Source organism: Carcharodon carcharias, chromosome 14, assembly GCF_017639515.1.
Source record: "Carcharodon carcharias isolate sCarCar2 chromosome 14, sCarCar2.pri, whole genome shotgun sequence".
Taxonomy (NCBI): domain Eukaryota; kingdom Metazoa; phylum Chordata; class Chondrichthyes; order Lamniformes; family Lamnidae; genus Carcharodon; species Carcharodon carcharias.
In genome coordinates this window covers 15889076-15911698 of record NC_054480.1, presented here as the reverse complement: position 1 = coordinate 15911698, position 22623 = coordinate 15889076, and the positions used below count along the sequence as shown (strand labels likewise).

The 22623-nt window shown below is 46.7% G+C and overlaps 1 long non-coding RNA gene across 1 annotated transcript in view; it reads right to left on the bottom strand.

Annotated features, from left to right (window-relative positions):
• Window positions 1-506: 506 nt before the first annotated feature.
• The window catches only part of LOC121286754, a 42571-nt gene continuing 20454 nt past the window's right edge, over window positions 507-22623 (bottom strand). Inside the window, exons 3-4 of the long non-coding RNA XR_005945046.1 lie at window positions 5421-5838; window positions 507-778 (exon numbers count right to left, since the gene is read on the bottom strand). This is a non-coding gene — a long non-coding RNA (uncharacterized LOC121286754). The remainder of the gene's footprint in view (window positions 779-5420; window positions 5839-22623) is intronic.

Genomic DNA, 22623 nt, shown 5'->3' with positions numbered 1-22623 from the left:
ATATGCTCAACAACAAGAGCAATGAAGAAGAAGGTTTAGAAGTGCATACATTACACACTTCTAGTAAAGATTTCATCATGCAAGGGTGTGGAGACTATCTTCAGTGATGTAGACATCATATGAATGTGAATCTCACAGAGGGAGACTGTCAACGAGTGGGGGGATGGATTAACCTCGAAATAAGAGGATTCAAATGTACATAATCACAACACCTTCAGTTGACCAGGTCACTCAGAGGAACATCAAATGTAATTACAAAAGTGCAATTTTTTTTTAGTGGTAACACACCCGTGAGCCAAAAGAGACATCAACATTTCTTAATTTTCCTAACCCTGCCACTAAGCCTGGTTGTAGCCCCGACATCCACAGCAGAGGTGGAGGCAGCCTGCTGCCTGCTATGTCTTGATGCCTGTGATGACTTTGGCGGAAATCTTCTGGTGGCCCAAGGCCTGGGGACCCTTATAAGGGTCTCCTGCTCAGGGGCAGATGCACCCGCCTCGGCCTGAGCAGCTGGAGTGGAGGGGGTCACAGGCAGAGGGGACTGAATGGCTGGACACCCTTGGAATGTCCTGAGAGGAGATCCTCGGGGTGTCAGGCTGACGCTCAACCCCCTGACCTTGAGCCTGATCAAGAGCTATGCCCCACCGAGGTTTGTGTATGTGCGCTGGTGGTGTGTGCGGGTGAACGCTGTGACGGTTCTTCCTTAGCTTCCTCTTCGGACGTGGTGTGGGGGCGGGAATTATGATGGGCTGTCTCGTCGGCCTCAACCTCCTGGTGCCTATAAGATAGAGAAGAGAGTTTTAGTTGATGAGCAAGAGGAATATAAGGCTGCGTGTCACTCACTGTGATTGTCGGGATGTGATGAGCTCATGAAGGTGTGATCCATACGGGGTTGCTAAGGCAATCTGATATCCGCTCCCCCACAGGAGCGATCCCTATCCTCCTCAGTGACTTTGGCAGCATCCTCCTTGAATCCCGTGAGGGTTATGATGTCCGCCCTCCCTCCCCTGGTCTGGGATCTTTCCCGTCTGTTGTGGGCTAGCTTGGTCCGGATGAAGACAAAAGAAAGGTGTATGATGAGAAGGGATGGAGCAGAGTTTGGGAAAGATACATGGCCCCTGTGTGTGTTGAGCCCTCCCTAGAAGGGGCTGAGGGTGGAGTGTGAGCAGCACGATAGATGGGATGGTGGGAATTGAAAGTTTCCGTGAGACAATCAGTAGTGATGTGTCCCCTGCTAATGGTTGTGTGAGATCCCTGAAGAGATTGGCCCTCTGGGTACATGATGCTATGATAAGAGTTTGATATTGGAGGGAGCTGAAGGGTGACTTACCCGAGCAGAGTGGATGAGACCATTCATCCTCTTCCTGCACTGGATAGTGTTTCGCCTGCACTCGCCAGCTGTGCTGACGTCCTCTGCGAAGACATTGCAGGCTGGAGAGGTGAGGCTGGTGTGCTCTTTGGAGCCATCCCAGGGATAAAGCAGATCCCTACCCACCCTCTCTCCTCTTATCAAGTCCTAGAGGATATTATGGCTGAAGTGGGGTGCTGCCTGCTACTTTTGGCTTGACAACACCTCTAACGGTCTCCTGGAGACAGGTGGACTGGAGAGAGTGAGATGTGTGTGCTCCGGTGGCCTTCAAATATGGCACCCGGACCTTTGACCCCGTCAGCTAATGGCAGTGCAAATGAATCAGCTCCTGACCCGTCGGGTGATTAGGTGAGATACTCGGCTGTGCCTAATAAATGAGCATCCAAACGTGGCATGAACCCCCACCGTTCCTAGCAGTGGGACGCGCACCGTGGGACCCGCCCGCTGCCGCACTTAGTTTGGAAACCGGAAAATTCCGGCCCTGGTTTGGCCTACGTGTGACTCCAGACCCACAGCAGTGTGGTTGGCTCTGAAATGGCCAAGTTTTCCACACAGTTCAAGAGCAATTCGGGAAGATGGCCTTATCAGCAATGCCCACGTCTCAGCAAAGGAGAAAATTGAAAAAGGATAGCTCCACCAGCACGTCAACAACACCAACTTGCATTTATATAGTAAAACATACCTTTAGAAAGTAATAGTTTACATCAACATTGTGTATGTTTGTGTGTGAGGGAGAGAGAGGAAGTGACACAGACTCAATGTTATTGGGAATTCAAATATTTGAACATGATATTTCACTAACTGCTCCCACTTTACTCTGCTTGCTGCCCAGTGCTCTTTGCCTGAAGGTGAATATTGAGGGAAAGTTAGACTAGAGTTGGTTATTCTCCTTCCCAGAGCCAAACAGCCTTCCAAATCTCAATTTCTTTTACTGGTTCACGGGATGTGGGCTTTGCTGGCTGGGCCAGCATTTATTGCCCATCTTTAATTGCCCTTGAGAAGGTGGTGGTGAGCTGCCTTTTTGAGCTGCTGCAGTCCATGTGGTGCAGGTACACGCACAGCGCTGTTAGGAAGGGTGTTCCAGGATTTTGACCCAGTGACAGTGAAGGAGCGGTGATATAGTTCCAAGTCAAAATGGTGTGTGACTTGGTGGGGAACTTGCAAGTGGTGGTGTTCCCATCTATCTGCTGTCCTTGTCCTTCTAGATGGTGGAGGCTGTGGATTGATGCCTTGATGAGTTCCTGCAGTGCATCTTGTAGATGGTACACACTGCTGCTACTGTGCATCAGTGGTGGAGGGAGTGAATGTTTTTGGATGGGGTACTAACCAAGTGGGCTGTTTTGTCCTGGATGGTGCCAAGCTTCTTGAATGATGTGGGAGCTGCACTCATCCAGGCAAGTGGAGAGAGTACTCAATCACACTCTGGATTTGTGCCTTGTGGCTTTGGGGAGCCAGGAGGTGAGTTACTCGCCACAGGATTCCCAGCCTCTGACCTGCTCTTGTAGCCATAGTATTTATATGGCATATTGAATGGCAGAGCAGACTCAAGGGGCCATATGGTTTACTCCTGCTCTGATTTTTTATCTTCTTATGTTCTCACTGTAGGTACATGTATGAAAGAAAAAGACTGCTGATGGATTTACAGAACCCATGACATCAGCATGAAGCATTGCCTTTAGGAGAGGACTGAGGGGGAGTAGATGTAAAGTGCATTTATTAGCACCATTTGCAAACTCAGGACATCCTAAAGCACTTTGCAACCAATTAAGTACTTTTGAAATCTAGTTACTATTGTAATGTAGGAAACCCAGCACAGCAAGATCCCACAAAAAAAACAATGAGATAATGATCAGGTAATCTGTTTCATTGGCACTGGTTGAGAGATAAATATTGATCAGGACAGGGATAATTTTCCTGCTCTTCTTCAAAATAGTGCCATGGGTTTCTTTGACACGAGGGGACAGTTTCTTTCCAAAGATGGCACCTCCAACACTACAGCATTCCCTCCACAGCGTACTGGGGGTTTCAGCTTAGATTCAGAGCTCAAGTCTCTGGAGTGACAAAATTGGGATCAGCAGGATGGGGGAGCTGGAGAGACCTAGAAATCTCAAACAGTTATAAGGCTGGAGAAGGTTACAGAAATTGTAATGGAGCAGGTCATTGAGGGCTTTGAAACAAGGTTAAGATTGGTGACGCCACAGCTCTAGAGGGCACAATCCTGCACATAAGATATCTTCCCCAAGCAGCCACAATTCCTGTTGGAAACTCAAATGTGCGTTGCCAGGATATTCAACCACAGGCAAGCCCGATTAGGTCACAGGATGGTGTTCAGAGACCAGAGACCTGGCCTCTTTTACACTCCCTTACCGAGAAGCTTTGAGACCCATTATAGTGGCCACCCAACATTACTCCCGCTGAGTTCAGTTAACCCTGGAGATGGAACCTGGAACTTCACTGGTCCGCACAGTTCAATCAGTACTCAGAATACCCCAGAGAGATGAATAATCATTGCTTTCAAATAGCCTATTCATTTAAACAGACTTCAGTGCAATGAGACACTAACAAGAGTTCTGCAGTTTTAAGCATATCAATGGTGTGATAATCCCTAAATAAAGAGCATTGCTTGAAGGAACAGAATGGTGCAGAGTCTTAAACATTGTTCTCTTCGCTCCATGGGCCCAGTTTGATATTTCTGCTGCCTTTTGGCTGTCGGGACTCGACGTTAATGAGTTGGTGGTACTAGCCAAATGTATGATTTAACCGACCCCATGGACACAGGCACTAATCACTAAAGTCACTTTGGGAGACACAATGACGATCGGTTTGGAAAATGGAAAAACCTGCCACATTGGGTGAAGCAGGTGCCCACTTCCCAGGGTGAGGCTGGGGTAGAGGAGTGGGTACTTTGGTCTGCATTGTGCTGTGGGACACCTCGCCGAGGAGGCCTTGATACTCACACAGTCAAAACGAAAAGTGTTCCATCCCTCAGAACTAAAAGGCGTCACTTTGACGAGCACGGCTAAAGGAGTGACGGGTCTCCGATTGCTCTGAAGCCTGGTGGGTTGTGACTCCAATAGAGCTCTCTAAAAGTTTGAGAAGGTTTGACAGGATAGACTTTGACAAGGTGTTTCCACGTGTGAGGGAGGCCAAAACCAAAGGCCTTAAGAATATGATGATCACTAATAAATCCAATAGGGGATTCAGGAGAAACATCGTTACCCCGGTTAGAACGTGCAATGTTCTATCACAGAGAGTCGTTGGGGTGAATAGAAGGGTATGATTTAAGTGGAATCCAGATAAACATTTGAGGCAAACAGGAACAGAAGGGCAATGCTGATCGGGTTAGACAAAGTCGGGTAGCAGGAGGCTCATGTGAAGCATTAAACAGTTGGGCCAAATGGCCTGTTTCTGTGCTGTGGATGCAATGTAAATCCCGAAGAGGATGACAGAACAAAATTTATATGTACACACAAATAGTCCAAAGGATTATAAAGATGAGATCTGAATACAGTTAAAGGAAAAGCAAGAGCAAAATACTGCAGATGCTGGAAATCTGAAATAAAAACAGAAAGAGCTGGGAAAAGCTCAGCAGGTCTGGCAGGGTCTGTGGAGAGAGAAACAGAGTTAACGTTTCGAGACTAAAATGAAAAGTCGTATTGGACTCAAAACTCTGTTTCTCTCTCCACAGATGCTGCCAGACCTGCTGAGATTTTCCCAGCACTTTTTGTTTTTATTACAGAGGTTAAAAGACTCTTCTCCCTGAATTCCATCACGTGATGTGCTATTAACATGAGTTAATTGATCTCACCCAGAGCAGCTGTAGTAGTCCTCAGTGAGGACAGGAATCATTAACAATGGCTCCCATTTCAGATCATTAACCAGTGACCCTCGCCAGCTAAGCTCATGTGTAACACCATGCTTGAAGAACCCATTGGCTCTCTGGGCTGAATTTTAACTTCTAGACTCTCTCACTGCCGGAGGCTGCCAGCACTTTGGGAACACTGACGTTTCAGCAGGAAGTGTCCTTTTAACTCACCCACGGTGTTCGTACCTGACTTCCAAGCTTCCTGACCAAATGGAGTGAGCGGGAATAATGATGACCCACAGCATGCTTATTGGCTTCACAGTTTAAAGGGAGCCTGCGACCCTCAGAATGGAAGCATTGTCAAAGTGTCAAAACAGAGCCAGCAGCTTGAGAGATCGAGGGTCAACATGGAAAGGCAGCAGTACACATTTCAGATGTGTCCTTGGGCATCATGCTGTGAGCTGCAAAGGCCTGCAAGCAGCTTCTGTTCCCCACAGATGGCAGGAGCCTAATCAAGATCCATGCCCCGTCGAGGTATGTGTCTCTGCACTGGTGTTGGGTGCAGGTGAGTGCAGTGACAGTTCCTCCTTAGCTTCCTCTTCTGACATGGTTTGGGGGCTCGGAGTTATAATGGGCTGCCTTGTGAACCTCGATCTGCTGGTGCCTATAAGAGAGAGAAGAGAGTTTTAGTTGATGAGCAAGAGGAATATAAGACTGCATGTCACTCACTGTGATTGTCAGGATGTGATGAACTGATGGAGGTGTGATCCGTCCTGGGTTGCTAAGACAATCCAATCTCCCCTCCCCCAAAGGAGTGATCCCTGCCCTCCCCAGCAATCTCAGTGGCATCCTCCTCGAATTCACTGAAGGCAATGATGTTGGCCCTCCCTCCACTGGTCTGGGAAAGCTAGCCTTGGATGAAGACAAACGAAAGGCATGTGATGAGAAGGGATCGATCAGAGGTTGGGAAAGATACATGTCCCCTCTGTGTGTTGAGATCCCCTCAGAAGGGGCAGCAGAGTTCTAGTGCTTTGCTAGAAGTCTAATGATTCGACTGAGGCAAGAAAGGTGAGTGGCACAAATACATTTGAATACAGACCCCACACACTCTGCCATCAGTGACAACCCACCTTCCATCCTCTCAAAACATTCATAGCTCATGCTTCTAGCTCCCTTCTTTCTCTCCTTGCAAAAGTGAGCACAGAACAGCAGGGAGATGTAGAAGAACAGCAGGGTGAGGTAGAGGAACAGCAGGGAGAGGTAGAGGAACAGCAAGGAGAGATAAAGAACCAGAGGTGGCTCTCCAATCAACAGCTTTGGAAGAAGAGGAGGAGTTGGAAGTAAGTTGGGGCTTGGCATGCCCGGCCAATGGAGCTAGAGAGATGGGGCTCTCCCAGATACCTGGTGACAGAATTACATGTAACACAGCTGCATATAACACTCATGCTGATTTGGTGTCAGCAACTACTGAAATATGATGGTCTGTACAATGATGATTTAGAATCCTCTTGCCTTGTCAGCTCTGATTCTTGTCTCTCATCCCCCACAAGCTTCCCTGAGGAGGTGGAGCCAGAGAAAGATCACATGAAAGCTGGGACCTCTGCTCAAAGTGTTTCCTTTCCTGACCCCTCTCTCTGCACCACCCCATCTCCCCTACTCCCAGTCAGAGCCCCACATACTTAGCTTTGTTTATTCATTGGATAGGCCAGCAATTTTTTTCCCCATCCCTAATTGCCCTTATTCATTTAAGAGTCAACCATATCACTGTGGGTCTGGAGTCACATGTAGGCCAGACCAGGTAAGGACAGCAGATTTCCTTCCCTAAAGGGCATGAGTGAACCAGATGGGTTTTTATGAGCAATGGTTTCATGGTGATCATCAGACTTTTATTCCGGATTTTTTATTGGATTCAAATTTGACCATCTGTTGTGATGGGATTCGAACCCAGGTCCCCGGAGCATTACCCTGGATCTCTGGAATACTCATCAGCAACAATACCACTGTGCCACCATCTCCCACTCCTGTCTCCTCCACCATCTCCGCTCCCTGTCCCGATGGCTGAGTTTTGCCACTTGTCCCTGCTCAGGGCAATCTTTTGCTGGCCCCTCATTGACACCAAAACCCACGGGACGTTGGCTGAGGGCATTTGAGCAGTCAGAACAGTGACATGAGCAGGCTGCCTCCAGCTCTGCTGAAGCTTCAGGAGGTGTAGCACATAAAAAAGGAAGAGTAAAGGTTTGTAGTTGCACAAGACCTTTCACTTGGGTGTTTAACAGAGGGCAAAAGTGCCACATTTTGGTTTGTATTGTAAACTTTATTTCAAAACTCCATTGTCCAAACTTGCCCAATTGTTACCAAGTGGCATTTCTGCCTAGTGAAGAAGGTTATGACAGGAGCAAAAGTGGATGACCGTGAGAAGGGTGAATTTTTGTTTGTGGGACTGCTTCAAGCTAGGAGCTCAGCCAGGGTGAGGGGGCAGGGGGTGGTGCAGGGTTCAATGGGTTCAGATTTGGCATGTTAGATGGTTTGCACTGCCTCAGATTAACTGAAATGTGCCTGAATCAATCCACCCTTGGCATCTTTAGCACCGAAGTTAAGAGGCTGCAAGTGTCTTCATCATATCAAGCTCCTCCTCCTCCCCTTGCATGATGTTGTGTAAGACACAGTAGACGGATACCATTCAGGAAGCCCTTGCTGGTGCATAATGAAGGACCACTCAGACCTGTCCAGGCATCTGAATTCCATCTTCAGCATTCCGATGGCTTGTTCGGTCACAACTCTTCTGTTCCATTCGTGAGAATGCTTCCAGGGGTAAGGACCTTCAGTTACATAGATAGATTGGTGAAATTGGGACTATTTTCCTTGGAGAAGAGAAGGTTGAGAGGAGATTTGATAGAGGTGTTCAAAATCACTAAGGGTCTGGACAGAGCAGATAGGGAAACACTGTCCCCATTGGTGGAGGGATTGAGAACAAGGGGGCACAGAATTAAGGTCATTGTTAAAAGAACCAATAGAGATATGAGGGGAAATATTTTCAGTGAACAATTGGTTAAGGTGTGTACTGCCTGAGAGTGTGGTGGAAGCAGGTTCAATCGAGGCATTCAAGAGGGAATTGGATTATTATCTGAAAAGAAAAAATGTGTGGGGTTACAGGGAGAAGGCAGGGGAGGAGCAGTAGGTGAATCACTCATTTGGAGAGCTGGTACAGACACGATAGTCAAATGGCATCCTCTATGCTGTAATAACTCTGTGATTCCTGTGGCTTCAGTTGTACCATTCCTGGATTGTGTGGTAGGGCTTCTCAACAGGTGTCATCAGCCACATCTTTAGAGGATAGCCCTTGTCTTCAACGCTGTTTGGAGATGCAAATAACTGTGGCAGGATGAAGACATCATGTTAGTTCCCTGGGCATCTTGCACAGACATGCATGACAATCTTTCGGTGGTTGCATACCAGCTGAACATTAATGGAGTGGAATCCCTTTCAATTGATGAATACTCCTGGGTGATCTGAGGGTGCCTTGATTCCCTGATGTGTACAATCTATGACTCACTGTCCTGTGGGAATCCAGCCAGAGCAGCAAATCTGAGGGCCCTCTCATCCTGTCCGGATGTAAAAGCTGACCCAGGCGAACATGGTAATGGCCACCCAGGAGCTGTTTTTGTGGTCAGCAGATTGAGGAGATCTACAAATGCCACCAGCAGATCCCTGGAAGGAGCTAGAGGTGAGGCCACTGGCAATGACTGCCCACTTGGACTGTGACAACTTATTAGGAAGGTCATCTTCCAGGAGGCTGCAAATGTCAGCAACCCCTTTATGGGAAAGTCCGAGCCTCTTGAAGCACTGGTGCTTACTGTGTCGAGAAAGTTGATTCTCTGCCTGTGTACCTGTGTTGAGGGTATCACCTCCTGTGAACTGGACCTCTAAGCTCATCCCCTCTGCCTTATGTTGCAGTTGGTTAGAGGAGAAGGTTGCTGCTGCTCCTGCTATTGTTGATGCCACTCCACTTGTTCTTCATCAGAGGTCGAAGATAGAGGTGCATAAGCAGATCCCACACTGCTGAAGAAGCTCACAGTTGTGAGGTGTAGATCAAAGGCAAGAAAACCAAAGCATTATAAATGATCTCCAACATATAGGAAATCAACTCCAAAGCAGTGAAAGCACACCCTTAGAACAAACCCTGTGACCAAAAGCCTTTCACTTCGGCAAGGCAGCAGCCGTTGTGTCTCGGCATTTAAACATATTCTTGCCTCATCAAATCCTGCTGCCCTCTCACCTTGGTGTCCTTGGCGAGCTTCAGGAAGCCCAAGTTAAGGGCAGAATCCAGGGTTAGAACAGCACTTGACATACTTAAGCTTCAGACTTTCCTGTCCCGTGGGAGAGCCGGTGTGCTAATGACTGCGCTCGGGTTAAATGTGGAAGTCGGTAAATTCCTGCCAGATTCTTGACGTGGCTGGAGTTTCTTGCCTCTTACCCTGCTCGCTGCATAGAAACCAGCCCACACTGGCAGGTTAAAATAAACCCCTCACTGGCCAGCCTAACGCACAGAGAATTATTAATTGAGTGAGGTGTCAGCAAAGTACAGTTGTAATATTGTATAGAGCTCTGGTCAGACTGCATCTGGTGTACAGCAATTATTTCTGGGCACCCACACTTCAGGAAGAATAACCTGTTTCCATCTGTTTCAGATGAAGTTACATTGTTTCATAGTTTGCCATTATGAGACTTGAACTCTTGATCTTGGGGTTACAAACCCAGTACCATAACCACTTGGCTATTTAGGCCAAGCGGTCCACAGTGTAGATTCACTAGAAAGTTACTGGGGATAAAAGGGTTAAATAATGATGTGAGGTTGCATTGACTAAGCTTGTATTCCCTCCAGTATAAAAGATTAAGGTGTGATCTAATTAAGTTGTTAAGATGATTAAAGGAATTGATAGGGTAGATAGAGAATTATTTCCTCTGAAGGTGGAGTCCAGAACAAGGGGCCTAATCTTACAATGAGAGCAAGGCCATTCTGGGGTGATGACGGGAAGTACTATCTCACAAAGGATAGTGGAAATCTGGAGCTCTCTCCCCCGAAAAGCTGTTGTGGCCGGAGAGTTTAATGCAAAATTTCAAAGCTGAGATTGATGGATTTTTGTTAGGCAAGGGTATCTAGGGTTAGAAAACCAAGAAGGTGAATCGTGTTAAGATACAGGTCACCCATAATCTAATTAAAAAGCGGAGCAACTTTGTGGGGCTGAATGGCCTCCTCCTGTGACATTAATTTTCAATCATGTAAGATTATACATTGCAGAAATGGCCCGAGGTTAACTCTTGACCAGGCAGCACTGTGTTTGACAAACTCTGCTCAGGAGCCAGTTCAAGGGCCTCAACAAAGGTTAGGGAGGGAGAAAGTTAGCCAGGCCGCCAGGTCCTGAATGTTATCAGTAACTCACGGAACTGAGAAAAAATGTGGCAAAATAAACAAAACTTATGGGTTTCCAATGTTATCCTTCATTTATAGACATACGAAAGGCTCCACGTATACCACAACTGTCACAGTGCATCCTGAATGCTGAAATGTGTGGCAAAAACAGATTGCACTCTGGAACATTGGCTGTTATTGCCTGTGACATCTCTGGAGGTAATGACACCAGGTATTGTCTTGTCCACTGCTGCAATAATATCATGTGTTTAATGCCACTGTTTACTGAGCTCCTTCTCTGGGCCAGGTGTATTTAATAGAGTAAATATGATAATTAACAAATGAAATGAAACACCCTTTCCAGATGGACTGCCATATGTCAGCTTTTGTGTCCTATTATCAGCCCAGATACAGCAGGTTCATCTGCCGGCACAGATCAGTATCTTGACAGATCTTTTCCCAGCCTCACCCCAACAGCCTGCAGTGCTTCTTCCCCTCTCTTCTCCTGACGGTCTAAGGGTACAAGAGTAGAGTTCAATGAATGTTCATCACCCTCCCATATTTCGTGGAATGTTCATGATTATATCCTGGGTGAACATTACAGCTGAAGTTACAGCTTGAGCTTGCCTTCACATGACATCCACATGCAGACATACACACAGATCCCCATGCACATAAGTGCACACAGGCAGGCACAATCTCATGCTCAAATATACATGTGCATGTTCACACATGCACACAGGCGCATGCAAAGCCTTGCAGACACATGTGCATGCATATGTGCGTAATCCCGCCTGCACACACACACGCACACACACACAGACGTGTGGTAGCATAGTAGTTATGTTACCAAACTTAATGAACTGGAGAAGTGAGCTATAATCCTACCATGGCAGTTTGTGAATTGAATTGTGTTAATTAAATAAATGTGGAATTAAAAGTTAGTAATAAAAACAAAAAAACTGCGGATGCTGGAAATCCAAAACAAAAACAGAATTACCTGGAAAAACTCAGCAGGTCTGGCAGCATCGGCGGAGAAGAAGAGAGTTGACGTTTCGAGTCCTCATGACCCTTCGACAGAACTAGTTCTGTCGAAGGGTCATGAGGACTCGAAACGTCAACTCTTTTCTTCTCCGCCGATGCTGCCAGACCTGCTGAGTTTTTCCAGGTAATTCTGTTTCTGTATTAAAAGTTAGTGCCCATCATTAATGGTGACCATGAAGCTGTAGGGTTTGGTAAAAACTCAATTGGTTCACAAATGTCCTTTAGGGAAGGAAGCTCTTGCATACACATTGACATCCTTCTGTGCTGTAACCATTCTATGGTAAACTTGCTGTGCTTACCCGGTATGGCCTATATTTGATTCTAAACCATAGCAATGTGGTTGATCTTTAACTGTCCTCTGAACTGGCCTGGCAAGCCACCAAGGCAGCTTGCTGCCACTATCTCAAGGGCAATTAGTCACGGGCAATAAACGTTAGCATTTACAGCAACACCCACACCCCATGAATGAATAAAAAATGCACACACTGCCTAGTAGAGCTCGCTAGATATTTATCTCCCCTTAACCTGGGAGCTCTTAGGCCAAACGTTTTCCAATGTCAGTGTTACATCTCATGTGAAAGATAGCACCTTCAACAGTGCAGCATTCCATCGGTGGTGGTGGTATGTGATGGATCGTTTAGGGAGTCCGAGTTGCTGTGGCAACGTGCACTTTTACATGCATGTTGCAGTCTGGAGCTATGGACGGTGATGGTGGATGTTCCCACTTTCTTTCCATCACATGGTTGACCAGGAATCTCTCCCGCTCTAACCGCCTGCCATTGGCATGTGTTGGAGGGGTTTGATAATCAACCTGCTTGGCCACATTTTGAAAACATCTTCCTTGGCCATCAAATCCTGGGGTGACGCTCAAACCTGGAGCTTCTGACTGAGAAACAGAGACGCCACCCACTGCACCACAAGGTCTCCTTTACTCCAGCACTACGACACCCAAATATCAGCCTGGGTTATGTGATCAATTCTCTGACATGGGGCTTGAACCCACATTCTTCCAAGATGCTACCCATTGAGGCACAGCTGACTCTGAACCAGGATCCAGCTTCCTCAAGTAAGGCTCAGTTACACCTTGGACAATGCATTTACTCATTGGAGTTATTAAGACGTACTTCTGGGACAAAACCCCAGTGGCTGAATTCTCCCCATGATTTTCTGTCCTTCCCAACTCCCCATATGCACCCCCAGCAGTGAGTCTTTGTGCCAGAAGTGCAAATTCATCAAGTTATCCAAAAGGCTCTCTGAGTGCTCAACGAATGCCAATCTAAGTGAGCTTCATGACATAATGCATCCACGTTTCTCATCTTGCCCAGCACTGGAGACCTGGCCCACTTAATCCATTTGGAGCTGAGATGAACAAATGCATAGCCCAAGCTGGCATAATAATTTCTTCCTTTTTCTGGTCTGCTCTTGGCCTTTATATCTCTTGATGTGTCATTTTTATCAAACCCAAGACCCAGCAGAAGACATTGTATACTGATAGGAGCAGCAAGTGCATAATATAGAGAACTGGAACACATGAAAAGGAGGGATATACTTGCACTGGAGACAATTCAGAGAAGGTGCACTGGGTTGATCCCTGGGATGAAGGGGTTTGCCTTATGAAGAAAAATTGAACAGGTTGGGCCTATACTCATTAGAGCTTAGAGGAACAAGAGGTGATCCTATCGAAACATATACGATCCTGACGGGGTTTGACAGGGTAAATGCTGAGAAGAAATTTCCCCACGTGAGAGAATCTAGAACCAGGGGGCATATTTCAGAATACGGGATCACCTATTTATTAGGGAAATGAAGAGGAATTTCTTCCCTCAGAGGATCAGGAATCTTTGGAATTCCCTGCCTCAGGGAACAGTGGAGGCTGGAGTATGGAATAGGTTCGAGGCTGAGTTAGATCGATTTTTGAACTATAGTAGAGTCCAGGGTTATGTGGAATGGCCAGGAAAGTGATGCTGAGGCCACGATCAGAGATTTGAATGGTGGAGCAGGTTTGTGGGTTGTGGCCTACTCCTCCCCCTATTTCTTAAATTCATATGCTCTCACCACAAGTAAGAAATGGTGGGAACTGTAGTTTCTGATATGCTTCATTGTCATCTCTTTGAAATCTGGATCATGTTCCCTTGTTGCTCCTCTCTGTCTCATTCACCCTCTCCTCCTCTATGCCTTACATTCCGTTCAAATCTTACAATCCATCTTTCCTTTCTGCTCTCTCGTTCTCCACTCCCACAATCACTTTCACATTCTTCTGCTCAAGTTCCCTCGATTTCTCCTTCACTTTCTCTATCTGTCCTTCGGCATTTTCACAGGCTCCCCCTTTGTCTCATTCCCTCATTACCCTTTCCCTCATTCTCTTTCACTCACTCTTTAATTTTCTCATTCCCTTCTAAATTTTCTCATTTCTTCCCGCTTCCTTCTCCATTTCTACTCTTTACCTTCTCCTTCCCTTTCATAATTTTAATCCCAATGGCCTTCCTTCCCCACTCCCACTTTCTTTGGCTCACTCATTTCCTCTCTACTTTTCCTCATTCTTTCCATCCTCCTTCTTTCACCCTTCTCTTTCATCCCCTTTCTCTGAACCCCTTTCTCCCTTGATTTCTAATCCTTCCCATCCTTGCCTTTCAGTCCCACTGTCTCCTTCCCTTTTATTCCACCTCTCTCAAGTAGCTGTTAGCAGTTCCTTGTCTCTTACGCCCACTTCATATAACACCATCTGCCTTCTTTGCTTCTGCGGAGGCTGGTGGCATGTTGAATGTTTCTCTTTGTGGCAGTCATGGTCAAATCACACCCATTTGTTGCTTTGCAGTGCTCCCAAGATGATGTTTACTGCTAGCTCTGGCTGTCTCCGGCATGTCCTGACTAAACAATTAATTCAAAATATACTGGCACAACCAAGTCAGAACTCAAGGACATCTGACCATTCCACTGTGGCTTACTGTGTCTGCCGAGCTATTCTATGCAATTCTCATGTTGTGATTAAATGCATCAACGAACACTGAAACATCTACACATCAGCCGCAGACGAGACGGAAAGTTGTATATGTTAGCCACAGCTCAGCTGGTAGCACCCGTGTCTCTGGGCTAGCAGGTTGTGGCTGTTTCTCCCTCCAGGGACTTCAACAGCAACTATTTATATAGCGCCTTTATCATAATAAAAAGCCCCAGGAGTGTTCTAGAGCAAAATTTGACACCGAGCTATATAAGAAGATATTAGGTCAGGTGATCGAAAGCTTGGTCAAAGAGGTAGGTTTTTAAGGAGTATCTTAATGTAGGAAAGTAGGAAAATAAGGTGGAGCGATGGAAAGGTGTAGGGAGGGTATTCCGGAGCTTGGGGCTTAGGCAACTGAAGGCATGGCCACCAATGGTGAAGCAATTATAATTGGATACGCACAAGAGGCCAGATTTAGAGGAACACAGGTATCTCGGAGGGTTGTGGGGCTGGAGGAGATTACAGACACAGGGAGGGGTGAGGCAATGAGGGATTTGATAACAAGAATGAGAATTTTATAATCAAGACATAGCTTAATGGGGAGCCAATGTAGGTCAGCAAGGACAGAGGTGATAGATGAACAGGACGGGGCTTGAGCTCAGACATGAGCAGCAGTGTTTTGGATGACCTCAAATTTTCAGAGGTAGATTGTAGGAGACCAGCATTGGCATAGTCATGTAGATTCTACAACACTGGCATCTATCCTGCTATGTGGAAAACTGACAAGTATGTCCTGTGCACAAAAAGCAGGACAAATCCAACCTGGTCAATTGCCACCCCATCAGTCTACTCTCGATCATCAGTAAAGTGCTGGAAGGGGTCATCAACAGTGCTATCAAACAGCACTTGCTTAGCAATAACCTGCTCACTGCTGTTCAGTTTGGATTCTGCCAGGGCCACTCAGCTCCCGACCTCATTATAGCCTTGGTTCAAACATGGACAAAAGAGCTGAACTCCTGAGGTGAGGCGACAGTGACTGCCCTTGACATCAAGGCAGCATTTGATCGAGTGTGGCATCAAGGAGCCCTAGCAAAACTGGAGTCAATGGGAATTGGGGGAAAACTCTCCACTGGTTGGAGTCATACCTAACACAAAAGAGGATGGTTGTTGTGGTTGTTGGAAGTCAGTCATCTCAGCTCCAGGACATCACTGCAGGAGTTCCTCAGGATAGTGTCCTAGGTCAAACCATCTTCAGCTGTTTCATCAATGACCTTCTTTCCATCATAACGTCAGAAATGGGAATGTTTGCTGATCATTGCACAATGTTCAGCACCATTCGTGATTCCTCAGATACTGAAGAAGTCCATATCCAAAGTGGCAAGTAACATTCGCACCATACAAGTGCTGAGCAATGATCATCTCCAACAAGAGAAAATCTAACCATTGCCCCTTGACATTCAATGGCATTACCATCACTGAATCCCTCACTCTCAACATCCTGGTGGTTACCATTGACCAAAAACTGAACTGGACGAGCCATATAAATGCTGTGACTACAAGAGCAAGTCAGAGGTTGCATCGAGTATCTCACCTCCTTACTCCCCAAAGCCTGTCCACCTCCTACAAGGCACAAGTCAAGAGTGTGATGTGATGAAATACTCTCCACTTGCCTGGATGAGTGCAGCTCCAATGACATTCAAGAAGCTGAACACTGTCCAGGACTAAGCAGCCACTTGATTGTCACCCCATCCACAAACATTCACTCCCTCCACCACTGACACACAGTGGTAGCATTGCAGGAATTCACCAAGTCTCCTTGGACACCACCTTCCAAACCCACGACCACTACCATCCAGAAGAACAAGGGCAGCAGATACGTGGGAACACCACCACCTGCAAGTTCCACTCCAAGCCACTCACCATCCTGACTTGGAAATATATCGCCGTTCCTTCACTGTCGCGGGGTCAAAATCCTGGAACTCCCTCCCTAACAGCACTGTGGGTATATCTACACTACAAGGACAGCAGCGGTTTAAGAAGGCAGCTCACCACCAACTCCTGAAGGGAAATTAGGAATGGGAAATAAATGCTGGCCCAGCCAGTGACACCCACATTCCATGAATGGATAAAAAAAAAATGTCTAGAGGTAGCACAGGCATGGCTGAGTGTTTCAGCAACAAATGAGCTGAAGCAGTACAGAGTCAGGAGATGTTATGGAGGTGGAAATAGTGGCTATTTCTGATAGTGAATATGTTCTGGAGCTTGTCTCAGGATGAAATATGACACCAAGGTTGCAAACATATTGTTTCAGCCTCACTCAAAATTCCAGGGAGAGGGATGGAGTCAGTAGCTAGAGAATGGGGTTTGTAATAAGAACCAAAGATTTTCCGGTCCCTTTGTGGGTGGAACCTGCTGTAGGTGAGGTAGCGCCCCAGCCAGAAGCCCACTGACTTGCGAAGGGACCGGAATATCCCGGCAGTGGGAGGGTGAGGAAAATCCCGCCCAATGCTTTGGTCTTCCCAATATTCAATTGGAGAGAATTTCCGTTCACCTAGCGCTGGGTCAGACAAGCAACCTGGGTTGTTTAGAGACTGGGATCGAGAGAGGTGGTGGTGAGGTGGAGCTGGATGTCATCAGTGTGCATGTGAAAACGAACTCTGTGTTTTCAGACCAGGTTGCTGATGTGCAGGGCGCAGGTGAGAAATGGGAGGGGGGGTGGGGGGGGCCAAGGACAGATCCTTGGGGGACACCAGAGGCAATGATGCTGAAGTGGGAAGAGAAGTCATTGCAAGTCTTTGACTATGGTTTAGATAGATAAGAGTGTGTGCACTCCCACCCAGCTGGACAACATTGGAGAGGTATTGGAAGAGGATGATGCGGTCAACTGCGTCAAAGGCTACAGACAGGTCAAGAAGGATAAGGTGGGATAGTTTATGCTTGTCACAGTCTCGGAGGATGTAATTTGTAATTTTGATAAAGGACGTTTTAGTACTGTGGCCAGTGCAGAAGACATCAAGCAGGGGTTAAGAGTTATTAGAGGAGGTGACTTGGAGAAGTTGCTTTGAGGCAGTTTAGACACTGGATAGGAAAGAGGAAGCGTTTGAAAAAAGGATTTCAAGAGTGCAAAACGTGCTGCAGGGACTCACCAGCAGTGAAGCAGAGGAAATAGAGGATACAGCAGTTGGAAGACTACAGAAGAAATGGGATTATGGGCTGGAAGAGATTACACGAAGGATGACGTCTTGGAGAAGGAAGTCCCTTTCCTCATGTGTTCTTTCAATTAGGATCACCTTTAGGTGTCTCCATTTTCATCATATCTAATGGCAGTAACTTTCTTGTGGGTGCTGATTGAATGAGAAAATTGATCAGAGCAAAGGGTGACTTGAAGTTCATTATATAAAACTGCTGGAGCAGGAGAGGGAGCCGCAGGCCAGCATGTGGAGACATCTTGGAAACTGACCCCCTGCAGTTTCCCATATTGCATTTTCAATAGGAACTGTTTAATTGACCATGGCACCAAATGACTCTTCACTTAAAAACCCTAAGGCAGAAACATTAAGGGGTGCTTAAAACTAATTAAATGCCACATTCTGTAGATTAAGATAATCCATGTATGAACTTTGCCATTACTCCCTCCCCCTCTCTAAAGATATTAGTTTCAAGACACCACTTAAAGAGGCACTATCGTCCTTTTCACACAATTCCAAAATCACCAAGTTTACAGGGGATAGGATAGTGTCAATGGGCTTGTTTGCACAGCCCTCATTAAACCTGTATGTTCACATTTTTTAAAAAAAGATGTGGTACAGATGTGATGTTGAGTCTGTGGCTTAATGGGTAACACTTGCACCTCTGAAGCCAGATGGTTGAGGCTTTAAATCCCACTCTCCACTCCAAAAAAACCAAGCTAACACCCCAGTGCCATAGTGAAAATGTACCGCATTGTTGGAGGTGCATCTTTCAGGTAAGACATCAAACTGAAGTCAGACCTGCTCCCTCAGGTGAACATGAAAGATCCCACGGTCCTATTTTGAAGAAGAGCGGTAGAATTTTCATCGGTATCTTGACCAACATTTATCCCTCAAAGAACAACCCAAAAAAAAACAGATTTCCTGATTATTATCTCATTGCTGTTTGTGGGGGATTGCTGTAGCTGCCCCATTTCATTAACTGCCTTTCAAATAAGATAAAAGCAAAATACTGCGGCTGTTGCAAATTTGAAATAAAAACAGAAATTGCTGGAAAAACACAGCAGGTCTGACAGCATCTGTGGAGAGAGAAACAGAGTTGACGTTTCAAGTCCGTATGACTCTCCTTCAGAGCTAAAGAGAAGCAGAAATATGATGGAATTTATACTGTTTAAGGGGGTGGAGCAGGATAGAAGGCCAGCGATAGGTGGGGGCTAAGGAGAGATTGACAAAGATGTCATAGACACAAGCCAAAGGGAGTATTAATGGCAGTGTTAAAGACTAAAGAAGGTGTTGATAGTGGATTAAAGGTAAGGAAGCAGAATGTATTAATAGCAGAACAAGGGTCAGCACTCTCAGAAAGAACAACATGGAACAAGTGGCAGATGGCCCAGTGTGGGGGTGGGGTGGGGGGACGGGTCAGTGATTCGGGGAAAAAGGATAGAAAAAGAGGTTTAGAAAAGGGATAAAACAAGGAGTTAACACATAAAAATAAAAATAAGTACATTTAAAAAAATTAAAAAGGGATGGGGATGGAGGCGAGGGTTCATGATCTGAAGTTGTTGAACTCAATATTCAGTTTGGAAGGCTGTAAAGTGCCTAATCGGAAGATGAGGTGCTGTTCCTCCAGTTTGCGTTGGGCTTCACTGGAACAATGCAGCAAGCCAAGGACGGACATGTGGGCATGAGAGCAGGGTGGAGTGTTGAAATGGCAAGCGACAGGGAGGTCTGGGTCACGCTTGCGGACAGACCGAAGGTGTTCCACAAAGTGGTCACCCAGTCTGCGTTTGGTCTCTCCAGTGTAGAGGAAACCGCATTGGGAGCAGCGAATGTGGTAGACTAAATTGGGGGAAGTGCAAGTGAAATGCTGCTTCACTTGAAAGGAATATTTGGGCCCTTGGATGGTGAGGAGGGAGAAGGTAATGGGGCAGGTGTTGCACCTTCTGTGATTGCATGGGAAGGTGTTGTGGGAAGGGGGTGAGGTGTTGGGGGTGAAGGAGGAGTGGACCAGGGTGTGCCAGAGGGAATAATCCCTACGGAATGCTGACTGCTATCTTTCAAAAGTGTTTTAGATGTCCTTAATTTGTGAAAGGTTCTATATGAATACAATTTTTTCTTAATTGCTTCCTTAAATGACAGCTTGCACAGATATTGCCTGCAACATAGCAAAATATCCCAACTGACTAAATGTCAAAAGTCTGCCTTTGGCTTTAAAATACTTAGAGGCATCCTGAGGTTGTGAAAGACGCTATATAAATGCAATTTCTTTCTTTTTTCCTCTAGTTAGATATTCTCAGTTCTGCAAGGCCCTTGTATTTAGGATAGGCGAAATCAGCCTCTGTTCTAAGTAAAACAACCTTAACTGGTGATGCGCATAAGAGAGAATGATGTGTGAGGACAGGGTCAAGATGGGCTACAATAACCCCTCAGTCAAATAACACTCACTGTCATAGCTCACAAAGAACGGCTGTTTGCCTGAGGTACTGAAGAGGCTTCCCCTCCCCTCCCCCACACCCCCCATCCATGAACTATTCTGCTCTGAGTGAGTTAATGCCTTCAAGGGGGGACGAGAGTGGGGAGAAAACTGACAGGCTCCTTCCTCTTTTGGCTTCTCTCATTTTACTCAGGGTGTTCAAAATGCTGGTTGATCACCCTTCTCCATCTCCTCCTGCCAGTCACACATCCCTCTTCTAATCCCAATGTGTTTACAAGCCAGGTAAAGAATCACAAATGCAAAACTGATGCACTCCCTTTGGTTGGGTTTGTCACTCACCAGTTAACATTATATATGGTCAAAGAAAAGGGAAATACTGCAGATGCTGGAAATCTGAAACAAAAACAGAAAATACTGCAAATGCTCAGCAGGTCAGGAAAGCCTCTATCGAGAGAGAAACAGAGTTAACATCTCAGGGTGATGGCCTTTCATCAGAACCCCTTCATCCTATACGCCCTACATGTGTGCACATTTCTCTCTCTTTTTCTCTCTCTCATATGTGTGTATTTGTGTGTGTGTGTGTGTGTGTTTTTGTGTCTCTGTGTTTTTGTGGTCTGTGAGTTTGTGTTTTTGTGTCTGTGTGCAGGTGTGTGTGTGTTTGTGTGTATGTGTGTTTTTGTGTGTATGTGTGTCTTTGTGTGTCTGTGCAGGTGCGTGTGTCTTTGTGTGTCTGTCTATGCATGTGTTTGTGTGTGTATGTGTTTGCCTATCTGTGTGTGGGTGTGTTTGTGTGTGTCTGCGTGTCACCATTCTTAATGAACAAACAGAGACATTGAGTATTGTTCAGCTATTGTACTGCAGAGGCTTCACAGTTCAGCCAATTGTGTAATCATCGATATTCAATTTCACAGAAGGAGGCTGTGGGCAGAATCTTCTGTTCTCACTGGTGCTCGAGCTTGGAGGCAGGAAAGGCATTAATTTAGGTGTGGGGGTGGGGGGGGGTGGTGGGGTGTGGTGTAGCTGAACCTCGCTGCCTCTCCGCCTTCATCAGAATTAAGTTCGGGGCAGGAAGGCCCATGGTCGACCTTCCTGCCCCACTGCCAACTAAGGCCATACGTGGCTAATTAATGACCGCTTAAGGGCCTCATCCCACCACCACTGGGATTAACCCAGATATAAGTGGGCCTGTCACCATGCAGCATTCATGACGGGTAAACCAGTGTGGGACACATGCCACCTGGGGGAGTGAGGGGGGGAGGGGGGTGTAAACACCTTGATCAAAGGCATTAAATGCTTGATCGAGGGACTGGACATTGGGAGGGTACCTGCTGAGGGCCTTGCCCCTGCCCTTGTTTCTGACCTCCGTGCCCCCCCCACTCTTCACGTGACCCACACCCCACACAACACGTCCACCCCACCATACCTGCGGCCTGGGGTTCTCCATGATCCTTGGACTCTGGTGCCTGGGCCTTCCGGCAGCGGCCATGGCCTCCTCAGTGGCGCTGCTGAGCCCAAGAGCTGCCGGCTTCTGATTGGCTGGCAGCTCTCGCTAGGCGGTCCTTCCATACCCTGGATCTTGATTCCGGGGAAGGTTCGGCACTGTCTGATTGGCCCTCCAGCTGGCAGGCGAGACCCCGATGCCTCAACAAGATTCCACCTGATGTCTACCAATCAGGGAATTGGCTAATTTTCCCTTTACTAGTCTAGGGTAGGGAGGATTGACCTCTCTCATAGGGACTTCAATGGCCCCTAAGATGCACTAACTCAGCATTGAGGAGTGATCTACAACAACAACAACATTCATACAGCATTCATATAGCGCAGGGTCAATTTGTGGCTTAGCTGGTACCGTTCAAGTTCCACTCCAGAAACCTGAGCACTATCCCCAGCTGACATTCCCAGTGCAGTACTGAGTGAGTGTCACCCTGTCAGACGTGTCGTCTTTCAGGCGAAATATTAAACCGAGGCTCCGTCTGCCCCTTCAGGTGGGAGTCAAAAGTCTCATTCTGAAGAAGAACAGGGGAGTTCTCCCCAGCATTGTGACCCTCAACCAACATAACTAAAAATGGATTACCTGGCCATTATCTTCTTACTGTTCGTGGGAACTTGCTGTGCGCAGATTAGCTGCTGCGTTTCCTACGGTACAACAGTGGCTACACTTCAGAAGCTCCTCATTGACTGTAAAGTGCTTGGAGTAGTACTAGGCTAAACCTTTCGTACGCTTATGTGGATCACGTGACTGTACAGACGAATCAGCCCTAAGCGTGGGTAATCTTAGGGGTGGAGCTTTTTAGCCTTGGTCTCGAAACAAGCATGTTGCTTCAGCAGGAGCTCGGTAAATAAAGTTTACTGTTTCTTACAAGAAACCTGCCCAGCACTCCCAAGTTTATTGCAGTGCTTTGGGCCTTCAGGTTGTAAGAGGCTTGATAGGAATG